The 26,228-nt window shown below is 41.1% G+C and overlaps 1 protein-coding gene across 2 annotated transcripts in view; it reads left to right on the top strand.

Annotated features, from left to right (window-relative positions):
• Window positions 1–245: 245 nt before the first annotated feature.
• cyria (CYFIP related Rac1 interactor A) overlaps window positions 246–26,228 on the top strand; it is a 104,196-nt gene continuing 78,213 nt past the window's right edge. Inside the window, exon 1 of one of the 2 annotated variants that reach the window (XM_062983961.1) lies at window positions 246–367. The gene's annotated coding sequence lies outside the window, so the exon portion shown is untranslated. The remainder of the gene's footprint in view (window positions 368–26,228) is intronic. The other variant, XM_062983957.1, reaches the window with a different exon arrangement.

The following is a 26,228-nucleotide window of genomic DNA, read 5'->3' as shown; positions in this document are numbered from 1 at the left end:
CTTGATAGAGGAGGGGGAGGAAGCGAAGAAAGAAGAGGAGGCGGCTGCAACCTTGCAACCTCCCTCCCTCCCTCCCTCCTTGGTGGCCACTTGGCAACTGGCTGCGTCTTCAGCCTCTGTTCGGAGGAAGGAGGGGAGGAGGGAGGGGAGGGGGCGGGCAGCTCTTCCTGATTGACAACCAGCCCCAAGCGCCTCCCCTCCGCCGCCAAGGGGAAGGAGAGCCCTCCTCTTTCTCCCCCTCCTTCCCTCCCTCCTTCCCTTCCCGCTCTTCTCCCGCGCCGCTTTGCCAGAGGAGCGCCGGCTGGGCATGGCTGGGGTCTGCTGCTGCTGCTGCTGCGGGGCTCTGGAGCAGAGGGCGAAGGAGCAGGTGAGCAGGAGCCCCCACTTTGCGGGGAGTAGCGAGTGGGGAAAAGGAAGGAAGGAGCCCGACTTGGGCGAGGCTTAGTCGCAGGGCTGCTGACTTTGGGAGGGGGGAAAAAAAGGGGGGGGGGGAGTTGGAGCGTTTATCTCTTTGCCCCCTTTTCCTTGCCTTCCTTTTGGAAAGCCCCCCCCCTCCCCACTTTGGTACATCCCATCGTCCCCAGTTTTGGCTCCCAACTGCTTTCTCTCTGGGCGCATCTACACTCTAGAATCAAAGCAGATTGATACCACTTTTAACTTCCATGGCTCAAGGCTCTGGGATCATGGGAATTGCAGTCTTAAAAGGCCTTAGCAAGAGGGCTGGCACCTCATTAAACTGCAACTGATATGACTCCACTCTAACAACCACTATGTCAGACTACACAGACTTCCCTATGCTGTCAGTGGTTCCTTTGATCTTTGTCTTTGAGAACACAGAATGGCTGGACCACTCTTAACAACCCCCATGTCAGGCTGCACAGAGAAGCCATTGAAATCCACAAGCAGGGGGACAATTTCAACAGAAAAGAGGAAACCAGGAAAATGAACACAATCTGGCTTCCAATTTTTTTTTTAAAAACCCTCTAAAATCAGGACAGTAAATAAAGAACAACACTCCAAAAACGGGAATTCCAGACAAGAAACAATCAGGACCAGCTAACACCTCCCAGCAAAGGGTTCCCCCAGGCAGGAAGCAGACAGGCTTTGAAGCTGTAAGGCTATTCAATGCTAATCAAGCTGGCCAGTTACAACATTCACACTGGCCTCCAACAGACAAGATTTCTTTTTCCCACCCTGGACCTTCTACAGATATATAAATCTCCCTTGACTAGTTTCCAATATACCTCACAACTTCAGGAGAGAATGCTTCTGGAACATGGCCATACAGCCCGGAAAACCCACAGCAACCCAGGTATGATTCCATTGAGCCAGTGGCAGCTCAAGGGGTGCCACACTGCATTGACTCTGCAGAAAATGCACCCTAGACCTTGGGGAAGAGAAGCTGTTCTTTCTATTTCCCAGCACAGAGCCTCCCTCTTCTGCCAAGGCAGTGTGGCCAGTGAGGCCGGGTGGGTAGGTGGATGGCACAGGCACCTGTTGCGGATTTGGCCTGGCCCGCCTGTTGACCTCCCTTTCAACTGTGGCTGGCTAACAGGATTACAGATCCCGCTGAGCTGCCTCCCCCTCCAGCCTCCACTCCCAGCCGCACTCCTCTGAGCCGTCCACACTGCAGAGCGGATGCATATCCACACTGCTTGCACTGCCCAGGCTCAATGCTATGGGGTCCTGTGAGTTGTCATTTTCCTCCAAAGGACACCAAACTCCCATGAATCCATAGCATTGAGCCATGGTGGCTAAAGGGTGTCACACCACATTCTAGATGCTCCTATATTCCTTACTAGTTTGGGTACCCTGCATTGCCCAGATTATTAGAAGAAGTCATTTTTTTATTTTACAAAATGCATAAGGTTGTGGGTGTACTAATGCTGGATTAGCCCCATCTGCAGGATGAATTGCAACCCCCACCATTGTGGGTCAGTCCCGTCAAATCCCTCCAGTACGTTCAGTTGGTCATGGGGGTTCTGTCTGCCAAGTTAGGTCCAGGTCCATCATCAGTGGGATTCGGAGTGCTCTTTGATTGCAGATAAACTATAAATCCCAGTACCTACAAATAACAAATGTCAAGGCCAATTCCACCCCAAATCCACTAGTATTCAAATTTGGGCATTTTGGGTAGGCATGCCAAGATCCATTGTTGTTTGTGTTCACAGTGCTCTCTGGATGTAGGTGAAGTATAATCCCTATAAATCAAGGTGAATTTTCCCCAAAACCCTCCAGCATGTTTTGTTGGTCATGGGATTCTGTGTGCTAATTTAGGTCCATCATTGGTGGGATCCAGAGTGCTTTTTGATTGCAGGTGAACTATAAATAGCAGTACGTATAATGGCTATAAATCATGGTGAATTTTCCCCAAACGTCTCCAGTATTTTTTGTTGGTCATGGGGGTTCTGTGTGCCAAATGTGTTCCAGGTCTATTGTCAGTGGGGGGGGGGGGGGGGTTACAGTATTCTGACTTGATGCAGGGTGAACTACAATTTCCATCATGTGGAGTCAATCCCCCAAACTCCTTGAGTATGTTTAGTTGCTACTCAGTTCTGCTTTGTTTGTTATGTAGACACAGTTGAAAAGAGTAAGAAAGGGTTAAGGGAGAGGCAGTGGGCAGGATCATGCAAATTCTACACCAATAGAGAGAGTAAGAAACACTGAGATGTTTACGGTGGTGGACGAAACATTTAAAATCTAGGATGAAATTGTCCCCAAATGAAAGCATTCCTTGAGTGGTGGGCCATAGTGCTTGGGGAGGACATTGGCAGTGTTTAGACTACATGTTCATGGCGCTCGCTATAACCTGAAATGTCATTGGAGAGTGTGGTTTTGGTGGCTCCTCAGCACTGTGGGTTATAGCTGTTTGTGGAAGCAGGAGCCAGTCTGTGGAAGTGGGCACCCCAACCACATACACCCATACAGATTTTCATTTTTACTATGTGTAATGTGGGAGTCCTTCACTGTTTTGCCCTCTCCCTTTCGTCATCCCCTTGGGAATTGGCATTCTTTGGGTTCCCAATCCAATTTTGATTCCTTACTTTCTTCATATTACATCACAGCGCTTTCCCTTCAGCCCCTTCTTTTTTTTTTGTTTGTTTTTGTTTGGTATTATCCTCTTCTTGGCGAATTAGGGAGGTGAAACTGAGGTCACATCAAGTGAAATAGGGCTTTTGTGTCCATGGGCTGTCTGGCCCTGCCCTTCCTTGGTTGGTCATATGAGGCTGACAGGTATCCTGTGCTGTTCAAGCGCCGCCAATGCCTGGCAAAATAGAATAAGATGAAAATCAGGAACCCAACTTTTATAGAGTGGGTGAGGCTCCTTTAAAAAGTAATAGGCCCTTCCACACAACCATATAACCCAGACAATCAAGGAAGAAAATCCCACAATATCTGCTTTGAACTGGGTTATCTGAGAGCCCTTCCAGGCAAGCCCTATATTCCAGGATCCGATCCCAGGTTTTCTCCTTTAAACTGGATTATATGAGTCCACACTGCCAGATAATCTGATATGAACAGAAAATCTGGGATCAGATTCTGACATATAGGGCCTGTCTGGAAGGGTCCTGACTCCACACTGGCATATATTCCAGTTCAAAGCAGATAAGGTGGGATTTTATTCAACTGTGTGGAAGGGCCCGATGTAGGGGCTTCTTCTGGTGACATGGTTATTCTGCTCTTTCATGTGTGTATATATTTGTGCCTTAAGCTGCCTGTTGAGTTACAGTGGCTCTATGAACTTTGTAGGGTTTTCTTATGCAAGGAATACTCAGAGGTGGTTTGTAAGCTCTGAAATAGAGCCTACAGCACCAAGTATTCATTGGGAGCATCAGAATACTAACCACCGCTGATCCTACTTAGCTTCCAAGATAAGACAAGATCTTTAGGGTATTTAGCCTCTGTCAAGTCTCCATAGTTCCCTGGATCCCCCCCCCCCCTTTCTGCTTTTGACAACCTCGTGGTTTTTATGAATACTCAAGATCAGCTAAGCAATTCAGGTACAGGTCATCCCCCAGTTGCAAACATTTGACGTACAAATGACTCCTAGTTAACAACAGGAAGTGAGAGAAATCTATCCCTCAGAAGGGAAATTCACCCCTGAAAGAGTTATCATGGGGGAAAAGTCTCTCCACTGAAGCTTTATGTCCAGTCCCTGTTTTTACAACAAGCTAGTTTTTTTTTCAAAACCCAATTATCATAAGGACATAAAGTGAGGTGAGATCTTCTGAACAGGGACACAGACAGCAAAACAAACGCCACAGAAGTGTTAACTCTTCCCCATGCCATTAATATAGATAGATAGATAGATAGATAGATAGATAGATAGATAGATAGATAGATAGATAGACTGGAGTTACACTTATTTGTATGTTCCCACTTACATATAAATTCAACTTAAGAACATACCTATAGAACCTTGTTCGTAATTTGGGGACTGCCTGTATACAGAAAGGATATATGATGCTGATGTCTCAGGCCTGTACTTACTCAGCTTGATCTCTCTCTTATGTTCTGATGCTGTACAATTCTGTTCCATAGCAAAGGAAAGAGAGCTGAAATTTCTCTTGGGAGTGCTGCATTAAAGATTGCACTCTCATACCGTGATAAGTATTTCAGAGTTGGGGGAAGGATGTTAATGGACAGTGGGATTCTCTAAGCTAAAGTCTTTCATTTTTTAGTACAAATAATTTTCAGGCTTGTTTCTTAAGCTCTGCATTTAGCTTTGTTGTCTCCCTATGCAGAGTTGGGTTTGTGGCCGGGTGGGGTGGGTGGATGGTGCATTTTAGTACATAGTGATATTCACTCATTCTAATTTTACCATTATTCCTGAATTCTGGTTGAGAAGGTTATGCTGTCATCCACACCATCTGGATAATAGTTTAGATAATATTTTACCTTGTATCCAGGTTGTTTTACCTTTTGTTACCTAGCAGAAATCTGGTCTAGGTTGAAACAAGTATACATTGAGGATCCCTTGTCCAAAGTGCTTGGGATCAGAAGTGCTTTGGATGTTGGATAATTTCATATTTTGGAATACCTAAATTTGTATATGACCATAATGAGATATTTTGGAGATGGAATTCGAGTCCAAATGCGAAATCCATTAGTATTTCATATACACCTTATATACATAGTCTGTACACAATGTCATATAATTTTTAAACTTGTGTACATGAAATTTTATGTATACCCAGAACCATCTGAAAGCAAAGGCATCATTATCTCAACAACCCATTTGGGTTCTGAAGTATTTTAGATTCCAGAATTTTGAATAAGGTATACTCAGCCTTTTCATTGTTGGCATTGCACCAGTGCTATGGCAAACTCAAAAGCATCTCAGAATAATTGCATGGATGTAGGTCTTTAAGGAAGGCCTCTATATTTTTTTTAAAGGCACAAGATTCTGTCTGATCTTGGAAGCTAAGCAAGGACAGCCCTGGTTAGTACTTGAATAGGAGACTGCCAGTGAATATCGGGGCCTGAATGCTATATTTCACAGGAAGGAACTGGCAAAAACATCCTCTGAGTATTCCTTGCCTAAGAAAACTGTTTTGAAATTCATAGCATTGTCGTGACAGGGAATTTGAAGGCCACACAGATCTTTAAAGGTGCTAAATTTCCCATCCCTTGTGCTCCTTTTAAAAAACAAATTACTTGATTAACTATAATACTGTACTAGCATTAACACATGAAATCATGTTTCTTTTAATCTCTTATATATTTAAAAGGTGTATTTATTTAGTTTGGTGGGGTAGAAATTTGAATGAAACAGGATCTGCCAGAGTTTGTTGTGATTTGATGTAAATCAGCATTCTCCCCTTTGCCATGAATGTTACAATCTCCTTAGTTTTCAAAACAAGGTTGGGATTCAGCAGTTAAGACTTTCAAGAAACTTCCAAATGCAGAAAGAGTTTTTTGGAGTGGGCAGGGGGCCCTCACGAGTTGGTGATGTGGCTGTGATCCGTCCTAGTGGTTGCTACTTATTTGGGTCACGGCAATGCCTTGCAGTGCCAACAAGGGTTCTTGTGTTCCAGGATCTTCATTAATACATGAGCAAAGAGATGGAAAAATCCATTTCCCAGACAGCTTGTTGTCTTGTGCCAGGCTGGTGTGTGTGTGTGTGTGTGGGGGGGGGGGGCAAACAGAAAATTGCAAAATGAAAATTGTGTCTGAGGAAAGCAAACAAATGCTGTAAAGTTGGAGTTGCTGTGCTTTTTAAAGGTATTAGGTGTTTTTATAGCCATAATGAATGGGCACACCCAATCCCTCATTGGACAGACATAATTTTATTCTGGTTATTTATACATGTAGAGTGCATGACAAAAGCATAATGTAGTAATGTTTTGTTATCCTTGAATACCAAGTGCTGTAGGCTATGTTTCAGGGGAATGAACTGGCAAAGCCTTCTCTTAGTATTCCTTGCCTAAAAAAACCCTATGAAATTTATGGGGTTTCCACGAGTCGACTTGAAGGCGTACACACACACACACACACACACAGAAGGAAGATAAGATGCCATTGGTTATATATCCAATTTCCTTTTGAAAAGCATGTCTGTGCCTTAATTACTCTCCTGTGGCCTGTTTGTCTTTTGGTTGCTGCTGGAACCTAGCTGTGACACTATGAAAGTTCCCTTGCCTTGAGCAGTACAATTCACATTGTCTAAATTGAAGGCCAAAATGGCTAATGAAAGGATCTTTGTAGTGTTTGTTGTGTACTGTTGGTACGTCTCCTTGTTCCTTTCTCTACACTGGTGCTTTTTTTTAAAAAGGCTCTGGTGTTGGGATTGATTTTATTATTTTTCTTTGCCCTGATTGGTTTTACAGAACTCCCAATTTTTCCTTACTGTCGATCCACCCACATGTTATAGGACTGCACTCTCCTATCACTTCTCCTTTCCCGTTATTGTGCAAAGCAAATAACCATGAATACAAAGCTGCTTTGCACGGATAACCCTTAAAAGACAAGCACTTCCTATTTTCCTGTTGTTTCAGTTTTAGCATCCTACATGTATCCACCCCTCTTGGGTTTTCCCCTCTTTATAGACAGAGATAAATGCTGGTGATATGCACTTCCCCTTCTTTGGTGGTGGGAAAAGTGGAAATGTATTTCATATCATTTTCTTTCTTATAGTAGCTATTTTTTTTTCCTTTTAACCCCTTCACAGTTGTGCTACTCTTATGTCATATTCTCTTCCCATGTGTTATTAGTCCATAATTTTCTTTTTGTATTTCTCATTGTAGTGGTGCTGAAGTTCTAGAGGGCTTGAATCACTTGCATTTTTTTCTCTATTATGTTTTTTCTATTATTGAATTCTTTCCTATGATATTTAAGTAATGCATGGATGTAAGTCTGACCTAAATAAAGCTGTGTAGTCCAAGAGGAATATTTTAGTTAAACCCCCTATTTTCTGTTATTCTTTATAAACAGATCTAAGGATCATATTTTCTCGCCTCCTACTATCTCACACACCAAGCTGCTTCAGTGTGACAGTATCAGAAATACCAGATTTCTTACTCATTGGCACAGTCAGAGAATGGCAGGTGTAGCTGGCAGTCATTGTTCTCTGGGAAACAGCAAGAGAATACAGATACAATCACTCCATAGAAAATAGTGAGAAAACCTTGATGGCGCTCCTGCTATTTATTAGATTCTAGCCTTTATTATTATTTTTTTTATTACCAAGGAGTGAATTTTACTCCCTATGATGGGAGTCTTTCACACTCACTCAGCTGCTGTTCCCTTTCTAGGTTGCTTGAAACATGAAAGACGCTTTAAATACTGCCAACCCCACCCCTGAAGACTTCTCACTCAAGGCATAATTTTAGCCATGCCAGCGTCATACCATGATGTCATGGCAATACACGGGTGGGATTTGTCATTGAACACTTAATATCCAAAACAAGATAATGAAAGATTTGGCACTTGGCTGCCATATAGCACATCTGCTCTGCAAACCTGCTGACAATTTATGTGGGTTTTTTTTTTTGTAAAATCCACACATTGTCATTTTTTGCTTGAATTGTCACTATGTTTTTCTCTTTGGGGAACCTAATTTCATTTGAACACTTAATTCCCATATGCCCATTACAAAGCACATTTCTGTGCTGTGCTACTGCCTTCAGACAAATAAAAGAACATAAGAATTAGTCAGAACAATATTGTAGGAGAGATGACTATTGATTTCATTGTGTTGGCTCATCCAGGTGGATGAGCAAAAACGCATGCTCCCCAAAATGTTGGTTTGACATTACCATTTTTTTTACTCCCAATACATTTTCTATAAATAAGGTGATTTCAAAATTTGTTGCACATGTCTGTGCTTGCTGAATCATTTTCCCCATTAATTTTATGTAATGAAAAGTTTTTATACAAATACAAATCTATCATTATGATTTCTCACATCCCTCCTTCTCTCTCCTCTATTATCTGTTAAATTTGTTGTGTGCTTTCCAGTTGTTTCTGACTGACCTATGGTTATTGTAAAGCGAACCTGTTTTTGCTCTATTTATTTTGGTCAAGATTTGTTCATAAGGGATTTTCTGTTGCCTTCTTCTAGGGCAAGGGAAGTGTGATTTCCCCAAGGTCGCCCAATGTGTTTCCATGGCTAAGTGGGATTCAGACCCTAGTCTCTCAAGTTGTAGGGTGGATTACCACTGTAGAATTACATATCACTTTTAACTCCGTGGCTCAATGCTATGGAATCACAGAGTTTTTGTTTTACAAGGTTTCTCTATCAAACAATGCTGGTGTCTTACCAAATTGTAATCCCCCTGACTCCATAGCATTGAGCCATTAAAATGTAGTCAAGTTCAAAAGTTGAATGCTCAAAACAGCATTTGGTGAATGTAATCAATGTACTACTTACAATTTAATCTTTGACTTTGCTTGTTTTGAAATTGTCATGTTCCTCTGTATTTCTGGGATCCTGTGCATTTTGCCCAAGAGGGAATTACTGCAGTTGGCTTCCACGTTTTTAGACATTCTTTGAACTACAGTGCATTTCTAGGTGTACTTTAAGCCTACATACTTTTCAATTGTCATTTAGTCTTCAAGTTTTTTTTTTTTTTTGTGTATCAGGAATGACTGCAAGTCACTTCTGGTGTGAGAGAATTGGCTGTCTGCAAGGATGTTGCCCAGGGGATGCCTGGATGTTTTACCATCCTGTGGGAGGTTTTGCTCATGTCCCTGCATGGGAAGCTGGAGCTGACAGATGGGAGCTTATCCTGCTCCCCGGATTCAAACCACTAAATTTTCAATCAGCAATCCTGCCGGCATAAGGGTTTAACCCAGTGGTTCTCAACCTGTGGGTCCACAGGTGTTTTGGCCTACAACTCCCAGAAATCCCAGTCAGTTTACCAACTGTTAGGATTTCTGGGAGTGAAGGCCAAAACATCTGGGGACCCACTGGTTGAGAACCACTGGTTTAACCCATTGCACTACCGGGGGCTCCAATCTTCAAGTGATCATAACCTCATCCTCATGGAAACTAAATCTTTGGTTGTTTTTTTTTTCTTCCAATATCCTATATGTTTTGCACCATTAACCTCAATAAAAGTTCTAGAGAATTCAAAGGATAACTTTTGTGCTATTGTAGTTGATCATAGTCAAAGCAGTGCTTATCTGTGCACGTTGCTTTTTTTTAAAGTCTGAAGATTGTAAATCTTCTAGTTTGTTACATATTATATTCACATTAAAATAGTCAGCTAACACTTTTAATGTAGATCATTAATTCCCCAATACAGTTTTCAGGAAGTCTGGGCCAAGGGGAGCAACACAGCTCCTGCAACTCCAGCATGTATTCAGTTGCATGCATGCTGTTAATTAATCATTTTTTCTTTTTCATGTTCTTTCAGTTGCCTTTTTGTCTTACAGATATTTGCGTGCTTGCCATCTTGTTGACCTAGTTTAAAGTTGGCAGTGGCTCTTTAATATGACCCAATTTATTCCATAATCCCCGCCCCCCCCCCCCCCCAAGTGAATTTGGGACTATTTTATTATTCACAGTAGGAATACTGTTGAATATTGGGACATGGTAATTATTTGAACCGATACGCTATTATGCCTTCAGATCAGATAATATTTAAATCTCAGAGAGTAAGCTTGGTAATTAGATATATAAATTTGAAAAGAAAAATCATTAATCCAGAAAGTAAGTTGTAATGTTCCTGGATTTTACCCAGGTGTTTTCAATATGGGACTTCTTGATTGTCTGAAGCTGTGTCACCCATCCCTGTCCATCTCATTTATTGTTGAGAAAATATTGAAAGCATTTAAAATTGTATCTGCAGTTAATTAAAAGATTAGATCTAGGGCCTTTCTTCAGAGGCCTAAAGCAAGGCTTCTCAGGCTTTCTGATGTTGAGGCTTCCCATTTCTCCACCAATATGCCAGTGATTGGTGCTGTTTTTGTGTCCATTAGCTAAAATGGTTTCTTTCTTCTGTGGAAACTCACTGCAGACTGACAGAGGATGTCTTCAGGACCACCATTGCCTCGTGGATCATCACTTTGAGTAAACTCCTTCCATTTGCAGAGGGCTTTGGTATCCAGTACATCATTTTCATTGGGGTTACAATGGGAGAAAGTAGTCCTTTATCATCCACTCATTGATCTTTGGAATAATGGAGGTTGCATTAGAAAATGCAGAGAGAATAGAAAAATTGAGAACGGTTGTCTCTCATAGAATCATAGAGTTGGAAAAGCCTACATGGGCCATCCAGTCCAACCCCCTGCCGTGCAAGAAAAGCACATTCAAAGTACCCCTGACAGATAGCAACCCAGCCTCTGTTACAAGCCTTCAAGGAAGGAAATTCCACCACACTCCAATGCCGAGAGCTCAACTTCTGAAGAGCTCTTACAGCCAGGAAGTTCATCCTAATGTTCAAATGGAATCTACTTTCTGGTCATTTGAACCCATAGCTCCGAGTCATAGTCTTAAGATTAGTAGGAAACAATCCTGCTCTCTCTTGCTTATAGCATCCATTCACATATTTATACATGGCTATCATGTCTCTTCTCAACCTTCTCTTCTGCGGGCTAAACATACCCAATTCCTTAAGACGCATGGTCTCCAGATCTTTGATAATGTTAGTCTCCTTCCTCCAGACTTGTTCCAGTTTGTCAATATTCTGTGTGCCCAGAATTGCATGCAGTGTTATTCCAGGTGAGGTCTGACCAAAGCAAAATAGAGGGGTACCATGACTTCCCTCGATCTAGACACTATACTTCTTTTGATGCAGCTCAAAATCCCAGTGACTTTTTTAGCTCCTGCGTCACATTGTTAGCTCTTCTTTTTTATATGAAGGAGCATATCCTCAGTTGAATTCATTCCATTCAGATCTCTTAGTATTAGAAAAGAACCTGAACCTAACTATGTGTGTGACTTGTCAACATTTTGATCCTTCAGATGTTTTGGATCTCATCCCAGAATCTGTTGTCATTAGCCACACTGGAGGAAGCTTCTGGGAGTTGAAGTGCAAAACAACTGGGAGAACACTGGTTGAGAACTTCTGGGTTAAAATGCTATACATTTAGGATGGCCTGTTTCTATTGTTGAATTCAAAGTAAATTGAATTTGCTTAATATACAGAGTGTTATCTTCTGAGTTTGAAATAGTTCCTTGGAAAAGATAGTGAGTTGATTCCAGTAGAATTTAAATATACTTAAGAGCCTCATGTTTGAACTCAACTCAGTCATTTGAATCTGTGCAGTATCATGGTGGAGTTGGTGTATCCTTGTATCCAGAAGGATACTAAAGACTTAGAGTTTACTGAGGTAATAATTATGAAAGTGATATGTGATTTGGGTTATAACAGGGCCAAGGCACTGACATTTTTTTTTTTTAAAAAATCATAGAATCTTCCAAAGGCCATCTAGCACAACCTCCTGCCATGCAGGAATCTATAACTAAAGCACCACTGGAAGATGCCCATCCAGCCTTTGTGTAAGGATCTCCAAAGATGGAGGGTTCACCACTTTCTGAGGCAGTCTATTCCATGACTGAACAGTTTTCTCACACGAAGGAAGTTCATTCTAATCTTCAGGTGGAATTTCTTTTCTTGTAATTTAAATCCGTTCGCTTGTGTTCTAGTCTGTGGAGCAGCAGAAAATATGCTTGCTGCATTTTCTACATGACATCCCTCCAGGTATTCAGAAAGTGCTATCATGTCACCTCTCAGGCTTCTATACTTATCCGTCACTTTTAGTTGCTCTCATAAAGCTTGGTTTCCAGACCTTTGATCATCTTGATCACCTTTATCTGATGAAATTGGAGAAATCACAAGCTGCTTTGAAATCTATTCATTGTTAGGCATATTTCTCTTGCTCCACCCCATGAATACAATGCTTTCTAGTAGCCTTTTAGCATTTTCTGCCTATGTGGAAATAACATGCATTTATAAATGCATACTATGAACATTTGGCCCTTTATTTTTTTTCCTTTTTTGCTTCATAACTATTTATATCTGTAAGCAAATAAGCTAGGTACAATAATCCAACCAAGCATATATTGTACCTAGGTAGTACAGATAATTAGTACAATAGCTATAGGAAAAATATTCTGTGTGCTCAAACAGAATGGCAGAGTGCTTTCCACCAACCTGTTATGTGGCTTATATAGCTTTAGGGTTATATTGACTTGACTGTTTCATTCTAGAAATAGATCACTTCAGAAATGCTTCAGTGGTTGGGAAGTGGATCAATTTAAAGTGAATTTAAAGTGTTTATAGTTTCATGGGGATATTTTCTTGTTTGTCTTCATATACTAAATATTTACTGCAGTGTAGTTACATTCAAGTTCTTCACACTATTCTGTGTCAGTTTGGAAGACATTTTTAGTAGTGATATTAGGAGGTGATGATGCTGAACCTTGTCCTGATTTTTAGAAATGCATCATATTATTTTTAAAACCCATGTTGTGTTGATTTTTAGGCCATTGGACTACCACACTGGAGACTAGGGTTTGAATCCCACTGGTTGACCTTGAGAAAGTCATACTCTCTCAGCCTCAAGGAAGGCACTAATAATCTCTTTTGTACAAATCTGTCAAAGAAAACCCCACAATTGGGTCATCTTGAAGGCACATAACATTATGTTATTTTCTTGGCATCTCCCTGAATGATCAATTTTTTTCCCCATGGAGTTCCCTTTCTATACTAAGTGTGGTGCTTCATGACATGTGAGTGAGTACAAATGTTAGTATATTGTTAACATTGCAGAGTATTTAAGAATATTTCATCTGCCTTTTGGTGGTTTTTTTCACTTCTGAATTTTCAAGGTAAATTCTAGATGAAAGGCACTAATAGCACATAATGTGTTCCAAGCACTGTGGTTTTTCAGGGAGGCCTCTAGGTCAGAGGATAGCATTCAGCTCAATACAGTATTGCATTGATTAAATGTGCATGAATTAAGAGTAATGCTGACCACTGCTCTTCTTTGCTTTGAGGCATCTGTAGGGGATGTTAGGTTTTTCTTTTTTGAAAAATTACACTAATGGGCTGGTAAGTACAGCCTAATTGTTTTATCCCCACATCCATTTTGCCAGAAGTCAAAAACTTAATCCAGCGTGTCATGTGGAATCAAGAACTTTTGGGGGTAGGACATAGAAGAATCTTCTTAATAAATAAGGTGGGTTGTTGCTCTGCTTTTATTTGTTGTGGTTCCTGTAATTGTAGCTAGCTTTAAGTTTTAGGATTGCTGGATTTTATTCTTTCCAATTGGAAACTTCTCTAAATTTATGTAATTTTATATGTTTTATTATGGCAAACATCTTTTGGCAGGCTTTGATTTCTGAGAGTGTGACAAAATGGTAAGCCCATTTCTGAGGCATCCTTCTATAAGCATTGTGTGCTTTGTATTTTGTGATTGTGCAATGAGAATTAAGAGAGATTTAGTGGGAGTGGATTGATAGATTCTTTTTTTTTTTTCTAAATTTAGGCCATGCCTTGACACACAAGAGTGTCCAAACTTTGGGCTTCCCTGGGTCACATTGGAAGAAGAAGAATTGTTTTGGGCCAGACATAAAATACTGTAACACTAACAATAGCTGATGAGGATGAAAAAGAAAAGAAAAGAGGTTCATGCATAAGCAAAAAACAAAAAAAGGCCTCACAAAATAATCCTAATTATGCACCACCCTATTCAGAGGGTCTTTTAAAATTGTTGAGGAGGTCTTCTGGCTGAACTGTTTGCAATTATAATGCAACTTTTGGATAAAGCTCCAATATTTGTAGATGTAGAATACTCTGATTTTTCTATTCTGTTCCATTGTTGTCAAAAAGGTTTGTGCTTGAGAACTGCACAGTGGAGTTACAACAATCTTAATGTTTTAGGTAAGATTACCATTTTGTGTTGGGCTGCATTCGTAGGTATCCTGGGCTGAATGCAGCCCACGGCCCACAGGTTGGGCAAATCTATTGTAGTGTTTCCTCTTTACTATTTATAAGATTTCCGAGTATGCCATTACTAGCTGTAAAGCCAGTAACTCTCAAGGCAATGTGTGATTTAAATGCTGTAATCCATGTTCCTCATAAACATGGGTTAGGCATTATGTTTCTGAATTTAGCTGTGAGCCTGAATGTCCAGGAATTGGAAGTAACATTTGTCCACAGAAGATACTGTGCTTATTGTATCCATTCTTTTGAAGTATGTGATCTGGCCGCAATGGCACATGCCTTGGTTACATCCCACTCCTGTCAGGACTCCTGTCAGGTAGACAATGTAGAGATGCTTCTGTATTGCAAAAGTCAGCTAGTCCATATGGCCTAAGAGTTGATTGAGCAGGCAGGATATGATTGTCTTGGTCTGGGAACTGCAGCAGTTGCCTAGGCACATAATACATAATAATAATACACTTTATTTATATTCTGCTTTATCTCCCTGGAGCGACTCAGAGCAGATTACAGAACACATATAAGGTAAAAATTCAATGTTTTTGCACAACAACGACATACACTACACATACACAGACAAAAGTAAAGGCCTTCCCTCTTTTCATCTCTGGCGACTGAAGGCGATGCTCAACTCCAGCCATGGGGAAGTGCTCTTGTTTCTATTTTCCATGCTGAGGAACCTTTTGTCTGTAGACATCTCCAGTTGTATTTTGCCGGCATGTCTGCATAGGGCGTCCTTTTACCTTTCTGCCAAGGCATGCTTTCAAACTGCTAGGTTGGCAGAAGCTATAGCTAACAGTCAGGAGCTCACCCTGATTCGCAGCTTTGAGTTTCTAGCTTTCCTGCAGCTAGCGGTTTAACCCGCTGAACTATCCACAGTTCTAGTAAATAAACTGCATCACTGAAAATGGCCAGAATTATTGGTCTGGGCTTAGGCAACAGATCCATAGTATAACTGATTTCTAGTTAAAGAGTCAACCAATTTCTTACCAAAAATAAAAACCAAAAAATGACAACAGAAAAGCATGTGTTCAAATTGCCTGTCAACATAGGGCAACACATGACATTTATAGGCTTAGATTATGCAAAGAGTGATCACAAGTGTTTTGTCTTCTTCTGAAAGATAGCCTAGTATTCCTTCACTGTTGCCCATCCAAGTACTAATCAGCTCTAACCTTGTTTAGCTTTCAAGATCAGAAGGGATCTAACACCTTCAAGGTGTTTATACCTGTTGTCATAGCTGTAATGCTATGTAAAAACACAATATACCAAAAATGTCAAAGGTTCAAAGACTTCATATCACTTTCCTTCCTGGCTTGTTGAAGCCAAAAAATAACATTCTTGGAAAATGAAGTAGGTTGTTTCTGCAAATAGTTTTCTGTATTGAGCCTGTTATTGAAGAGGCCTGCCCTGAATATTTACCCATTGTTCCCAGTATGTGGAAACATCATGCTTGAGGAAAAGAACATCTTCAGAGACTGTGGCCCAAGCTATTAGATTAACCTAGTACTTTGAATTGGTCTCAAAAATGAAGTGTTGACCCCTTCTGTAACTTGTTATGTAATAAGTAATTTTAACAAGAGACTTTTCAGAGCAGTAATGTGTCTTGTTAGAAGCCAGTCTTTGCAAATCTGTTGTCAAAATCTGTTGTGTAGTCATAAAGCAGCCATTGGTTGGCTATTAAACCCCAGAACCTTTGATGGGATCAATTTCTTGAGATTGTGAATTTATTGTAAAGTGGCTGAATGAGATGCCCACTTCCAAGGTAAACAAGGCCCTCCATCAAGCACCATTGATCAAGTTTGCTGTTGCGAATGTAGTGTGGTTGATGTGTATGTGCGAGAAAGGAATGCACTTTCTTTAGGAGCAATAGCCCATATGTTGCATGGACATAATTCAAGTGATTCACATGCACATGTGTCAAACTGAAGAATGAGCACAAAAAACTAATAATTGCCAGATGTTCAGAGGAAGACATTTTTGTCCTGCAGATGTTGCTTTGTCTTTTCCATTCCTGGAGGGAAAAAAGCACTAAGTTCATTCTCTTCATGGGGATTTGTTTTGGCCTAGCCTTGCTCCAAGCCTTCAACATGAGGCTTCTGAATAATCCTTGTAGCAAAGATTGTGAGAACAATGTTTTCAGTACAGGCAAGAAATTCAAAAGAAGTGATGACAGATTTTATTGAAACATGCATTCTAGTGTAGGAACATGTCGACTTCCTTGTTGTGAAGCTGAATGGTGTGAGATTCAGGTCAGATAAATGGAACTCCTTCTTCATGTACCATGTAGTCAAACTGATAATCACACCTCCTTTCCAGATCTTTCTTCAGGCTTGTGTATGATATAAGATTCATGCTTATCGAGCATCTGACTGAAAGGTTAAAACAATATTTAAAACACAATAGTGTCTCTTGGCCGATTTATCCCACTGTTATACATTCTGCCAACAACTTGGCTGGCTTGGTTCAGAAACCAGGAAACAAAGAAGAGTCTCGAATCAAACAAAACTTGTGACAGCTTCAAAAGGGATTAATAATTCAATGGAGGATAAGGCTATCAGTGGTGCTACTTCTGATGCTGAGGGGGCCGAAACTGCTTGAACTAGTTGGGCCTGATTCTACATGATGATTCTTCATTAGGCAGAATGAAAAGGATGCCAAATAATGCTGAAACAATGATGAGAGATTCTGTCATGGGAGCAGCAAAGGAAGCTTAACTGGCAGAGTATAAAGATGACTAAAACTGCAGTGGCTCAATGCTATGAAATCATGGGAGTTATAGTTTGGTGTGACACCAGCACTGTCGCAGGAAAAGCTGAAAACCTTGTAAAAGAGAGATCAGGCAAGCCCCCACCCTCCTAATCTTTAGGAAGACCCTAAAAACTTCTTCCAGCAAGCCTTTGGTGATTGACCCTCGCCCCTGTAAGGCTTGTCCTGGAGATAATTTATTTGTTTGCACTGTATTCTATTCCTTCAGTTGGAATAGTTCCAATGTTTACCTTATCCTTAGCCCCTTACCTATAATAACAGTCTCAGGCATCTTTTTTGACTTCATTCTTCACTGGATGCACTTTATGGCCCAGTCATTTTTATGCGGTTTTATGTTTTTATTCAATCCATGTCTTATGGATCTGTTTTATTGAGATATTGTATTGTTTGTTTTACTTGATGTGTTTTCATTATGTCTGTTATTTTTGGGATTGGCCCCATGTAAACCGCCCCGAGTCCCTTCGGGGAGATGGTAGTGGGGTATAAAGTTGTTGTTGTTGTTGTTACTACTACTACTACTACTACTACTACTACTACTATTAAAACTACAGTTCCAATTGCATTTGGAAATGTAAGTTGAAGTGGTGCCAAACTGTATTGATTCTATAGTGTAGTACACCTTACCATTTTCCCCCTCTGGCATCCCAAAAGGCCAGAAAGAGTGTTGCACCAGAGAGAGATATTCACATTGGTTCGTGTGGAACCAATTTGGGGGCCAGTTTTTGTCATTTCTCCCCTTGATTTATACATAAGCTTATATGTTACTTAAAGATGACATGAAAGTTTACTTTCATGTTCAAAATTCTATAATTACATCATATGAAAATACTTGAATGAAGCCAGAAGTTTAACTCAAGATAGTAAATTTGTTCAGCTATGAGTTGTCAAAAGAGAAGATAAGGCGTTCTTCACATCCATGCGTGAATCAGTGCTGCAGGTCAAAGGAGTGGAACGCTCACGTTGGAACATTGAAACCAGGCTGTAATTAGATTTTAAGTCTCCTTTTAGCTGAAAGATCGGTCAGGAAGACAGAAATGGAAAATAAATGAGTCAGTTGCTGAAGTTTAAATGGGAACATAAATGTCTATGTCTTCTGTCATCTTGGTCAGTATACTAGCGTGGGTAGACTTTTAAGCTAGCATTACTGCTGTGGTTAATGGGCTTTCAAACGGTTGCGCCCTGTGATGCATCAAAAGCCTGTTGATCCAGTGTGCCGCTTCTACTCCTGAGAACTAAACACTTTTTGAAGAAGGAGTCAAGAAAAATCACAAGGTTTCTTATTTTATGAAAATATTGCCTTATTTCCAAGGCTGCAATCCTGTGAATGCTTTCCTCAGGGCAAGGCTCATCAGGGCATGCTTTTGAGTCAATATGCATAGAGATTGCTTTGTTTCTTGGAGCTTTACTATTTGGGCAACAACTTAATAGCTCACTGGAAAGGGTTGATTTATTTATGCAACATGGTATATTTTGAAAGTGTGTGTGTTTTCTGATAACATGTTATCTTTCTAAGATATTGATTGATCAAGTGTCAACATAGTGACTGTTCCTAGAGAAAACTGAAAAGAGGATTTGGACAGGGATGAAGGTCAAAAGGAAATTTAAAAATTATTGGCGCTAATTTTTAGCTCCAATATGCATTAAAGAGCTCTCGCTAAGTTTTCTTTATTAGTTCTCTCTGTTTTTCCGATCAAGTCCAAGTTATTTGTCCTTGTTCATTAAAGATTCCTTCATGGCCCTGTCCTGGCCCACATTTTATCCCATATTTAATTTAACCCTTGTTGAGCCTTCTAATGCTACATGTTATATAATTCTCTTTTTCATCATCTAATTTGATAATGTTCTTTCTATATTTTATTTCTGAAATTATTTCCTTTCAAAATACTTCTGTTTTGTTGCATCACTCTCATCTCCAAAACCATATTAAAATCTTTTAAACTCTTAAATTTGCACTCCCTTGCTTGTGTTCATACCCACAACACAGCTGTTATAAGGAAACACATTAGTTTGGACACTGGTGCCAATATATTGTGATTATAATGAGTGGCCACTGAAATCCCCATCTCCTCTTGTATAGCTATCCAAGCTGGCAACCATCAGATGAAATTATAGATTCCATAATTTAACTTTAGATGTTGACAAATTTAACTGGAGGAAGTATAGTTATGGGGGAATGTTTGTTTGCAGGGTTATGGTAGGTGATCATCTTTCTGAGTACACGTGTACGTGTGAAATAGAATGATTGAAACCAATGAAGAGAGTATTTCATGGCAGCTTTACTATAAATGTATAGGTGATAAGGGTGGTCAGGACTAGCATGCAAGCTCAATAAGATTTGGATTAACTGAGTAACCTAGTCTGAAGACTATCCTGGGGCAATCCATGTTTGAGGCCATGTGTGCGTTTGTATTCCCTGCCCACACATTATTTACTTCCAGATTTATGACTGTGCTTAGGTTTCTTTCTTGTGTATGTTGATTTCCGGTTGAAAAAGCTGAAAAGAAATTTTACAGCCCCCAGAAAGGGTAAACAGTAGTCATGGTCCTGGTATCTGTATCATCCATTTAATTCATGTTTCCGTTTTGTCCTGTCCATTTTGACGGAACGAAAATAAACTGAATACTTAAGCAGGCAGGAGTGGGTACCTGCTCCAAGCCTTCTTTTCGGCATCATAGAGAGAAGAGGCTTGCCCTCCATCGCATTTGCTGGTGGCCTTGCTTGGCAACCGTGCAGGCCCAGAAAGGCCCTGGCAGGCCCGCGTGCTTTGGGCCTAGGCATGTGTGCCTGCTAGGGAATGCAGCCAAGCACTGAGTAAGGAGCATTCCTTACTTGGCGCTCAGTTGCAGGCCCTGGCAGCAGGCACTCATGGTTTGGGCCTACACACCACACTCGCACTTTCTGGGCCTGCACAGTTGCTGAGCAAGGTTGCCAGCAAACGCGATAGAGGGCAAGCCCTGGCAACTGGCAAGCCGCCAGCCCCTTGCCAAGGATCTCCGATGAACAGACCTCAGCAGCAGTGGTGCAAGATAGGTTTCCCAGTTGAAGGGGGAACAGCAGCAGCCCTAAAACTATGGGGAAGGGGAGCATTTGTATAGAATCGCCTGCCCATTGCCACCAACGGGATGAAAATATTCATTTTTTAAGGAAATGGGATGAAAAAGCTCCTTCAGAAAGGTGCTGTTTTCAGAAGTGGCACTCGAAAACAAAAAATGGGCCATACGAATGAAACAAACAGAAACGGATAGCAATCCTGTACAAATGCACGGGACTAGTAAACAGACATTGATTTGTTTTTGATTAACAGGAATGTTCCTCTGGGAAGTGATTCACTTCCATGTATGTGGGTTGTGGAGTTCAGTTTATATTAAGTGATGACATTTGAGTTTTCAATACTGGCACCTGTAAATTGAGCAGGGACCATTGTTTAGGAGAGAGAGTCTTGGATATGCTCCTTGTTATATCTATTGGGGAGTCCTGTAAAAGACATCAAGGGTTGTGGGAGACACAGACTATTTTAACGTAGAAGCTTCTTGTCCATTATACTGCTGGACCTCTTGGGGCATATCCACATGGGCAGTTTAACCTGGGATGGATGAGAATTGAATTTGCGGTGTCCGGTGAGCAGTCCCACACCTTGGGGTCTTGTAAACAGTTGAGCTGAATCTGAGTTGGAATTGGCCCTGCTGTTCACATGGCCATCCTGCTTTCCCTAGGCTCCATGGTGCAGAGACAGGAGGATAGCATCTATTTTGTGGTTGTCGCTATCATCATAGAAGCCACTGTGCTTCAAAGAGCTCTGGGCCTCCCCTGGGTTCCATTGTTGACGTATGCAAAGTCATCCATGTAACTTGGGAACCCTTGCAAACAACAAAGATAGTGACAGGATGACCGAGTTAAGGGTGGGCTTTACTGTTGGGATGAACCAAGTTGACCCCTCTGGATGGTCCCATTGCCAGTGCAGGACAGAAGGAGGCAATGAAACAAGGATCATTTGGAGTACTGCACTTTGCACCAGCTCCAGCAGGTCTTGCCCATGTAGATGCATCCATAATGGACTGGAGCAAAAACTGGTAATTTCTCATCAGTAGCAGATTAGCAACATGTTTCAAAGTCATAGAAGCTATAAATAATGCTGTTATAGTTTGGTCTTGACTAGGACTCAGTAGTGTATTTCAGCCATTTTCTCCTCTTTGCTTCTTGCACAAATTAAATACAAAAGCTTCATTTACATTGTGTATCATTCCCAAATGACACTCCTGATGCTATCCAAACATTAGAACACTCTTTTTGACAAAGAGACTAAGTTCTGTCTTGTAACGAGTTTCATGTAAAAAAAAAATGCCCTTGAATTAGCACTGCAAACCTTTAATTGTATGAATAATGCGGTATGAATAATTGGTAGAAATAATTTTCCACATAGCTATTAATTGCTGAAAAGGTTTAGAGAGTTAGATGCAAGGCCTCTGAAAAGATGGTGGGTGATACTGCCTTATACAAGAACAGAGTTTGGTGCTTGAGAGTTTTAACCCGTTTCCTTGGCCTTTGGCAAATAAGGTTTGGCCAGGTGGGTTTCATGGAAATTAGCAGTTCCTTTGTTGCAGACCATATGTTTTTTATTTCTGTAGGTTGGTCATTCTTTTATGATTTGAAAGGCTACATTTCAGTCCCAGCATTTTCTGCAACTCTAGGAGATTCGGGATCTTTGAATTATTTAGTTGAAGGCTTCATTTTCTCAAGTGGATTCTTATTGTCCTTTTTATCATTTGTTGTTATGTGCATAAAGCATCTACAGCAGGAACATTTGGAACATTTCAGTTTCTGTCTATTTTGACTGTGTCAGAAACATGTGTTCCCTATAGTTGTTAGTGTTTGATTATATTATGGCTTTTTGCTTAACTTTATATCATCCTTTCTTACTATCAATTTTTTTCAGTGCCATTTCCATTTGGAGTGTTGTTAGATCCCCTTTTTAGTCTCCCATTTCTATCTTTATTCTTTCTACTACATTTCACCCAGAATAGTTACTCTTTCCTTTCGTGATAACATCTGTCCTATTGTGTGGCAGATACTAGACAGCTGTTGTAGGGAGCATTTTAATTGAAAAAAAAGGGGGAAAGGAAAGACCTCTGTTTCTATCTGGTTATGGGAAATTTTGTTTCCAGATAATCAGGCCCCAGATAAGTCCAGAGTTGATTGCAGTAATTCAATCTACACACAGTACTGCCTTTGAGAAAAAATGTAGGCTTTATCTGTTTCAGATTTGTCCATAAGCTATACCTGTTCAGCATCAGCTTTAGTAACTGCTCATCTGCTTGCTGACCCAATCTAAAGTGCTGGTGTTTTTCTTTAAATCCTTGAAAAGTGTTTGTCTGGAATAGCAGTATCCAAAGATATCTTATAGCACCTTAGAGACTGAGAGAACAAAGTTGGTAGCATAATCTTCTGTAGTCTAAATCTGCTTCCTCAGAAGTATTTGAGGAAGAAGATTTAGAGTGTGACTTATGGAGTCATCCAGGTTAAAGTGCTCTGGAGCTGTCCTGGTGCAGCCAAATCGGTCTCTGGAGGACCCTTTGGCCATCCAGGCATCTGACTGGGCTTGCTGGTGATGTAACACCAGGGTGCCCAGCCATGTGATCAGAAATAGGACTGGATCTAAACCAATTCACAGCCCACTCCTTCAAAATGCCAGGATTACTCTAGAGCTTTCTGGAATTTCCAGAGTAAGTTCAGTTTCCTCTTGACCTGCATTAACGACTGCATGCAGTTCTTTTGCTGTGAATTCAACCAAGCGTTGTCTGAACTCCATATTGCAGTTTAGAGGTGCACCTACTTTATTTTGGCCATATAGACATGGTCCCAGTCTATGAAAGCTTATGCTATCAACTTCATTCTCTCCATTGTGCTACTGAGAGTCTGAATATCTAACGTACTACAAAGATCCCTATGCAGTGTGGAATAAGGTTATTTAAAGGAGCATCTACTAGTAGTGTGCATTTGGGTAAAACCTGTCCCATTTCATTTCTGGCTTTCGTTGCAGGGCCTGATCCATTTTCAGAAAGCCTCCCAAAATTGGGAGAGTTGTTTTCAATTGCTTTGTTTCGGGGGCATGAAATTTGGCCCATTATGGGGGAGGGGTTTCCCACCCACTGGCTCCCTTAGCTGTGGTATTTGGCTGCCTGGCACGCACCATCGTGCTTCTTCTTTTCCTCCCCTCCCTCCCTCCCTCCCTCCCTCCCTCACACCCTCAATGCCCCACATTAACTCACGGGAGTCATGACCAGGCAGCCTCACATTCAGACCTCAGCAAGCAAGCAGGAAGGAACCCTTCCCTCCTTTCAACTCGGAGAGTGTGGTGGGCAGCGGGGCGTGTGCGTTGGTGGGGCGTGTGACTGTGCAGGTGCTTGGCTGCACGCAGGCACTGAGAGGCGCACACAAGCTTTCCAGGCCTGCCTGCATGCCCCATGCCACACACAAACTCTCCCTGGAAAGAAAGTGTGTATGCCTGGAAAACGCACACTTGCCTCTCAGTGCTTGCCTGCAGCTGGCACAGTCACAAACTCACACCCACATGCCTGGAAAGGAGAGAGGGGAGGTGGTTCCTTCTGCCCTGATGGTGGGGCTGCTTGGCCATGATTCCTGTGAGTGAATGGGGGCATTGGGGTGCAAGGGAGGGAGAAGGAGAAAGAGAAGAAGCACACGAAATTTTGGCTCGATACAAAATCAGGCTTTTGTGTCGAGCTGAGTTTTGTGTGGGGAGGAGGGCTTTCTGTTTCGTGCTTCCGAATAAACAGAAGACACAAAAGACATGGAAGAAATGGTAAGAACGAATTTCACACTCATGTCTAGTGTCTACTCACATTTGAAGCCAATGAGCATGTCATATCTATCTATCTATAGATAGATAATGAATGTCCTACTGATATGACCACCAGATTGGTGGCCAGAAGAGATGGGCATGTTGGCCCTTCATGTGGAAAAAACATGCAATTACATCAATTGTTGTATTCGTATAGGCATGTTCTAAAGATTACGCAAAGTGGGGATACACTGTTTTTTGTTTTGTTTTTTGCAATTCTATATTTTTGTATGTCAGTTTATGATAAAATGTGTGATTGAAATTATGTTATATATTTTTATGACTCTTTAAATGTTTTTTACATTTAATGTGTGTTCTCTTGACTTTTATGTCACTTTGTGAAAAATACTTTATACTCTTGGCCTGATCTACCACAGTTCTTTCTGTGGCCTTAAGAAATAATTCTACATACAGTAATTTTGGTTCAAGCATTATCATGCATTTCTGTGTCAGTTTAGTGTAAAATGCCATGTTTTCTTTTTACCTCACTCATGGTTGTACCAGTGTATCAGTTACCTCATTGGAAAGCGACTATTAGGCTTGTGCATATCAGCTGAACCTCAATCCATTTCTGCTGGCTGAATTCCAGGAGATCCGCAGATCTGTTTTTGCATGCCCCCTGAAAACAGGCAGGTTGTCGAATAGCCCTTTCTGGTCCACAGCTGAAAGATCTGGGAAGATTGACGGGAATGGGAAACTTTCAGGGGTCCCCTTTTTATTCCCGGGATCCTTTCCTTTCTTCCTTTCAAGGTAGCTTGGGTTTGAGCAACAGGATTACGGAAGCATTCCTTCCTGGGACCCCTTTCTATCTTCCTTTCAAGGGAGTGTGGGTTTGAGGAATAGGGTTAAGGAAGCATCCTTCCTGGGACCCCTTCCTATCTTCCTTCCAAGAGAGTCTGGGTTTGAAGAGCGGGGTTAAGGAAGCATTTTTCTTGAGACCCTTTCCTTAGACACAGCTTGTGGAAGACGCATCACTGTGTTCTTCTATTCTGATTTGCCCAACATACAGGGCTCACAGGGAAACCCTGCGCGAGCAGCATGCGGCAGCTTCTCCATGCCGCATGGTGCCGAATAAGGGAGGAGGAGCCATGATGGGTGGGCACGTGGTCTTGTAACAGACGAAAAACTTGATGATTGAGCCTTTACCGTTATGGCCATCAGTCCAAGCTGAACAAGGCGGATTAGCCAAAGGGAACCGACCACTCTGAATCCATTCACAAACATAGTAGCAATGGATTGATCCAGTAGATCCTGTGTCCTTTGAAATCATTAGAAATAATTTCACACTATCCTCACTGTTCTGATTTTTTATGGTGGTCGTTCAAATACTGATGTAGGTTAAATGATCAGACTAGAGTTCTATTCTTCAATGAAACAAACCTACAAGCAAACAAAGGTATATATAGAAAGGCAACTTTCACAAGTCAAAAAGATCATATCCCCCTTACAAAAATGCAACAGACACTTTTTAAATATAAAACACAAACCTAAGTAAGTAACAAACTTGCTATTGCCAGTCACTCACACACACATACACTGGCATGCACAAATGGACATTGAACAAAAAAAAAATCCTTAGATCACTAGAGGTACAGTTTCCAAGATCTTCCCCAGACTAAAATACTAATGACTGTTCAGGTTGGAAGAATGATTGCTCTGGAGTTGGTGTTCAGCTGTTTTCTGGTTCTGAAAAAAACAGTGTTTGACAGTTCAGTTGTGGGGAGCAGATGCTAAAATGTTATGGGACTTCTGTAGAAATCTGTGGAATTGCAAATGCCAGATTATGCAAGCATGGTGTTTTTATTGTTGTTCTATAGAATCCAGTACATCTGCTTGGAGGTGGGTGGTGGGTGGAGAACAAGCTGTGCGTGTTAAAGCTGTGATCACATTTACACAACAATGAATAAAAGAAGGCAAATGCATATGATACAGTTTCCAATATATTTTCTGTGCTTTATTATTAAGGTTCTAATAGCAATTCATAGAAATGATCTTGAAGTGGCGGGGTTACTTTCCTGTGTCAGAATGTGTAGGAACCAAAGGTTTGTATTACAATTTGCAGTCTGTATAATTCATGTGTCTAAAGTGAACGGTTTTTGAGCCGAACGGGCTTCCTTCTGGTTTTTGACCATAAAAGGAGAAAAGCATTTCCATGTGACTTGTATAGTGAGGAGGGGAAAAAAAATCACAAGATCAAACACTGTCTTATT

The sequence above is a fragment of the Anolis carolinensis genome, chromosome 1 (assembly GCF_035594765.1).
Source record: "Anolis carolinensis isolate JA03-04 chromosome 1, rAnoCar3.1.pri, whole genome shotgun sequence".
In the NCBI taxonomy this organism is placed as follows: Eukaryota; Metazoa; Chordata; class Lepidosauria; order Squamata; family Dactyloidae; genus Anolis; species Anolis carolinensis.
The sequence above is the reverse complement of the archived record's forward strand: the minus strand, read 5'-3'. Positions and strand labels throughout refer to the sequence as shown.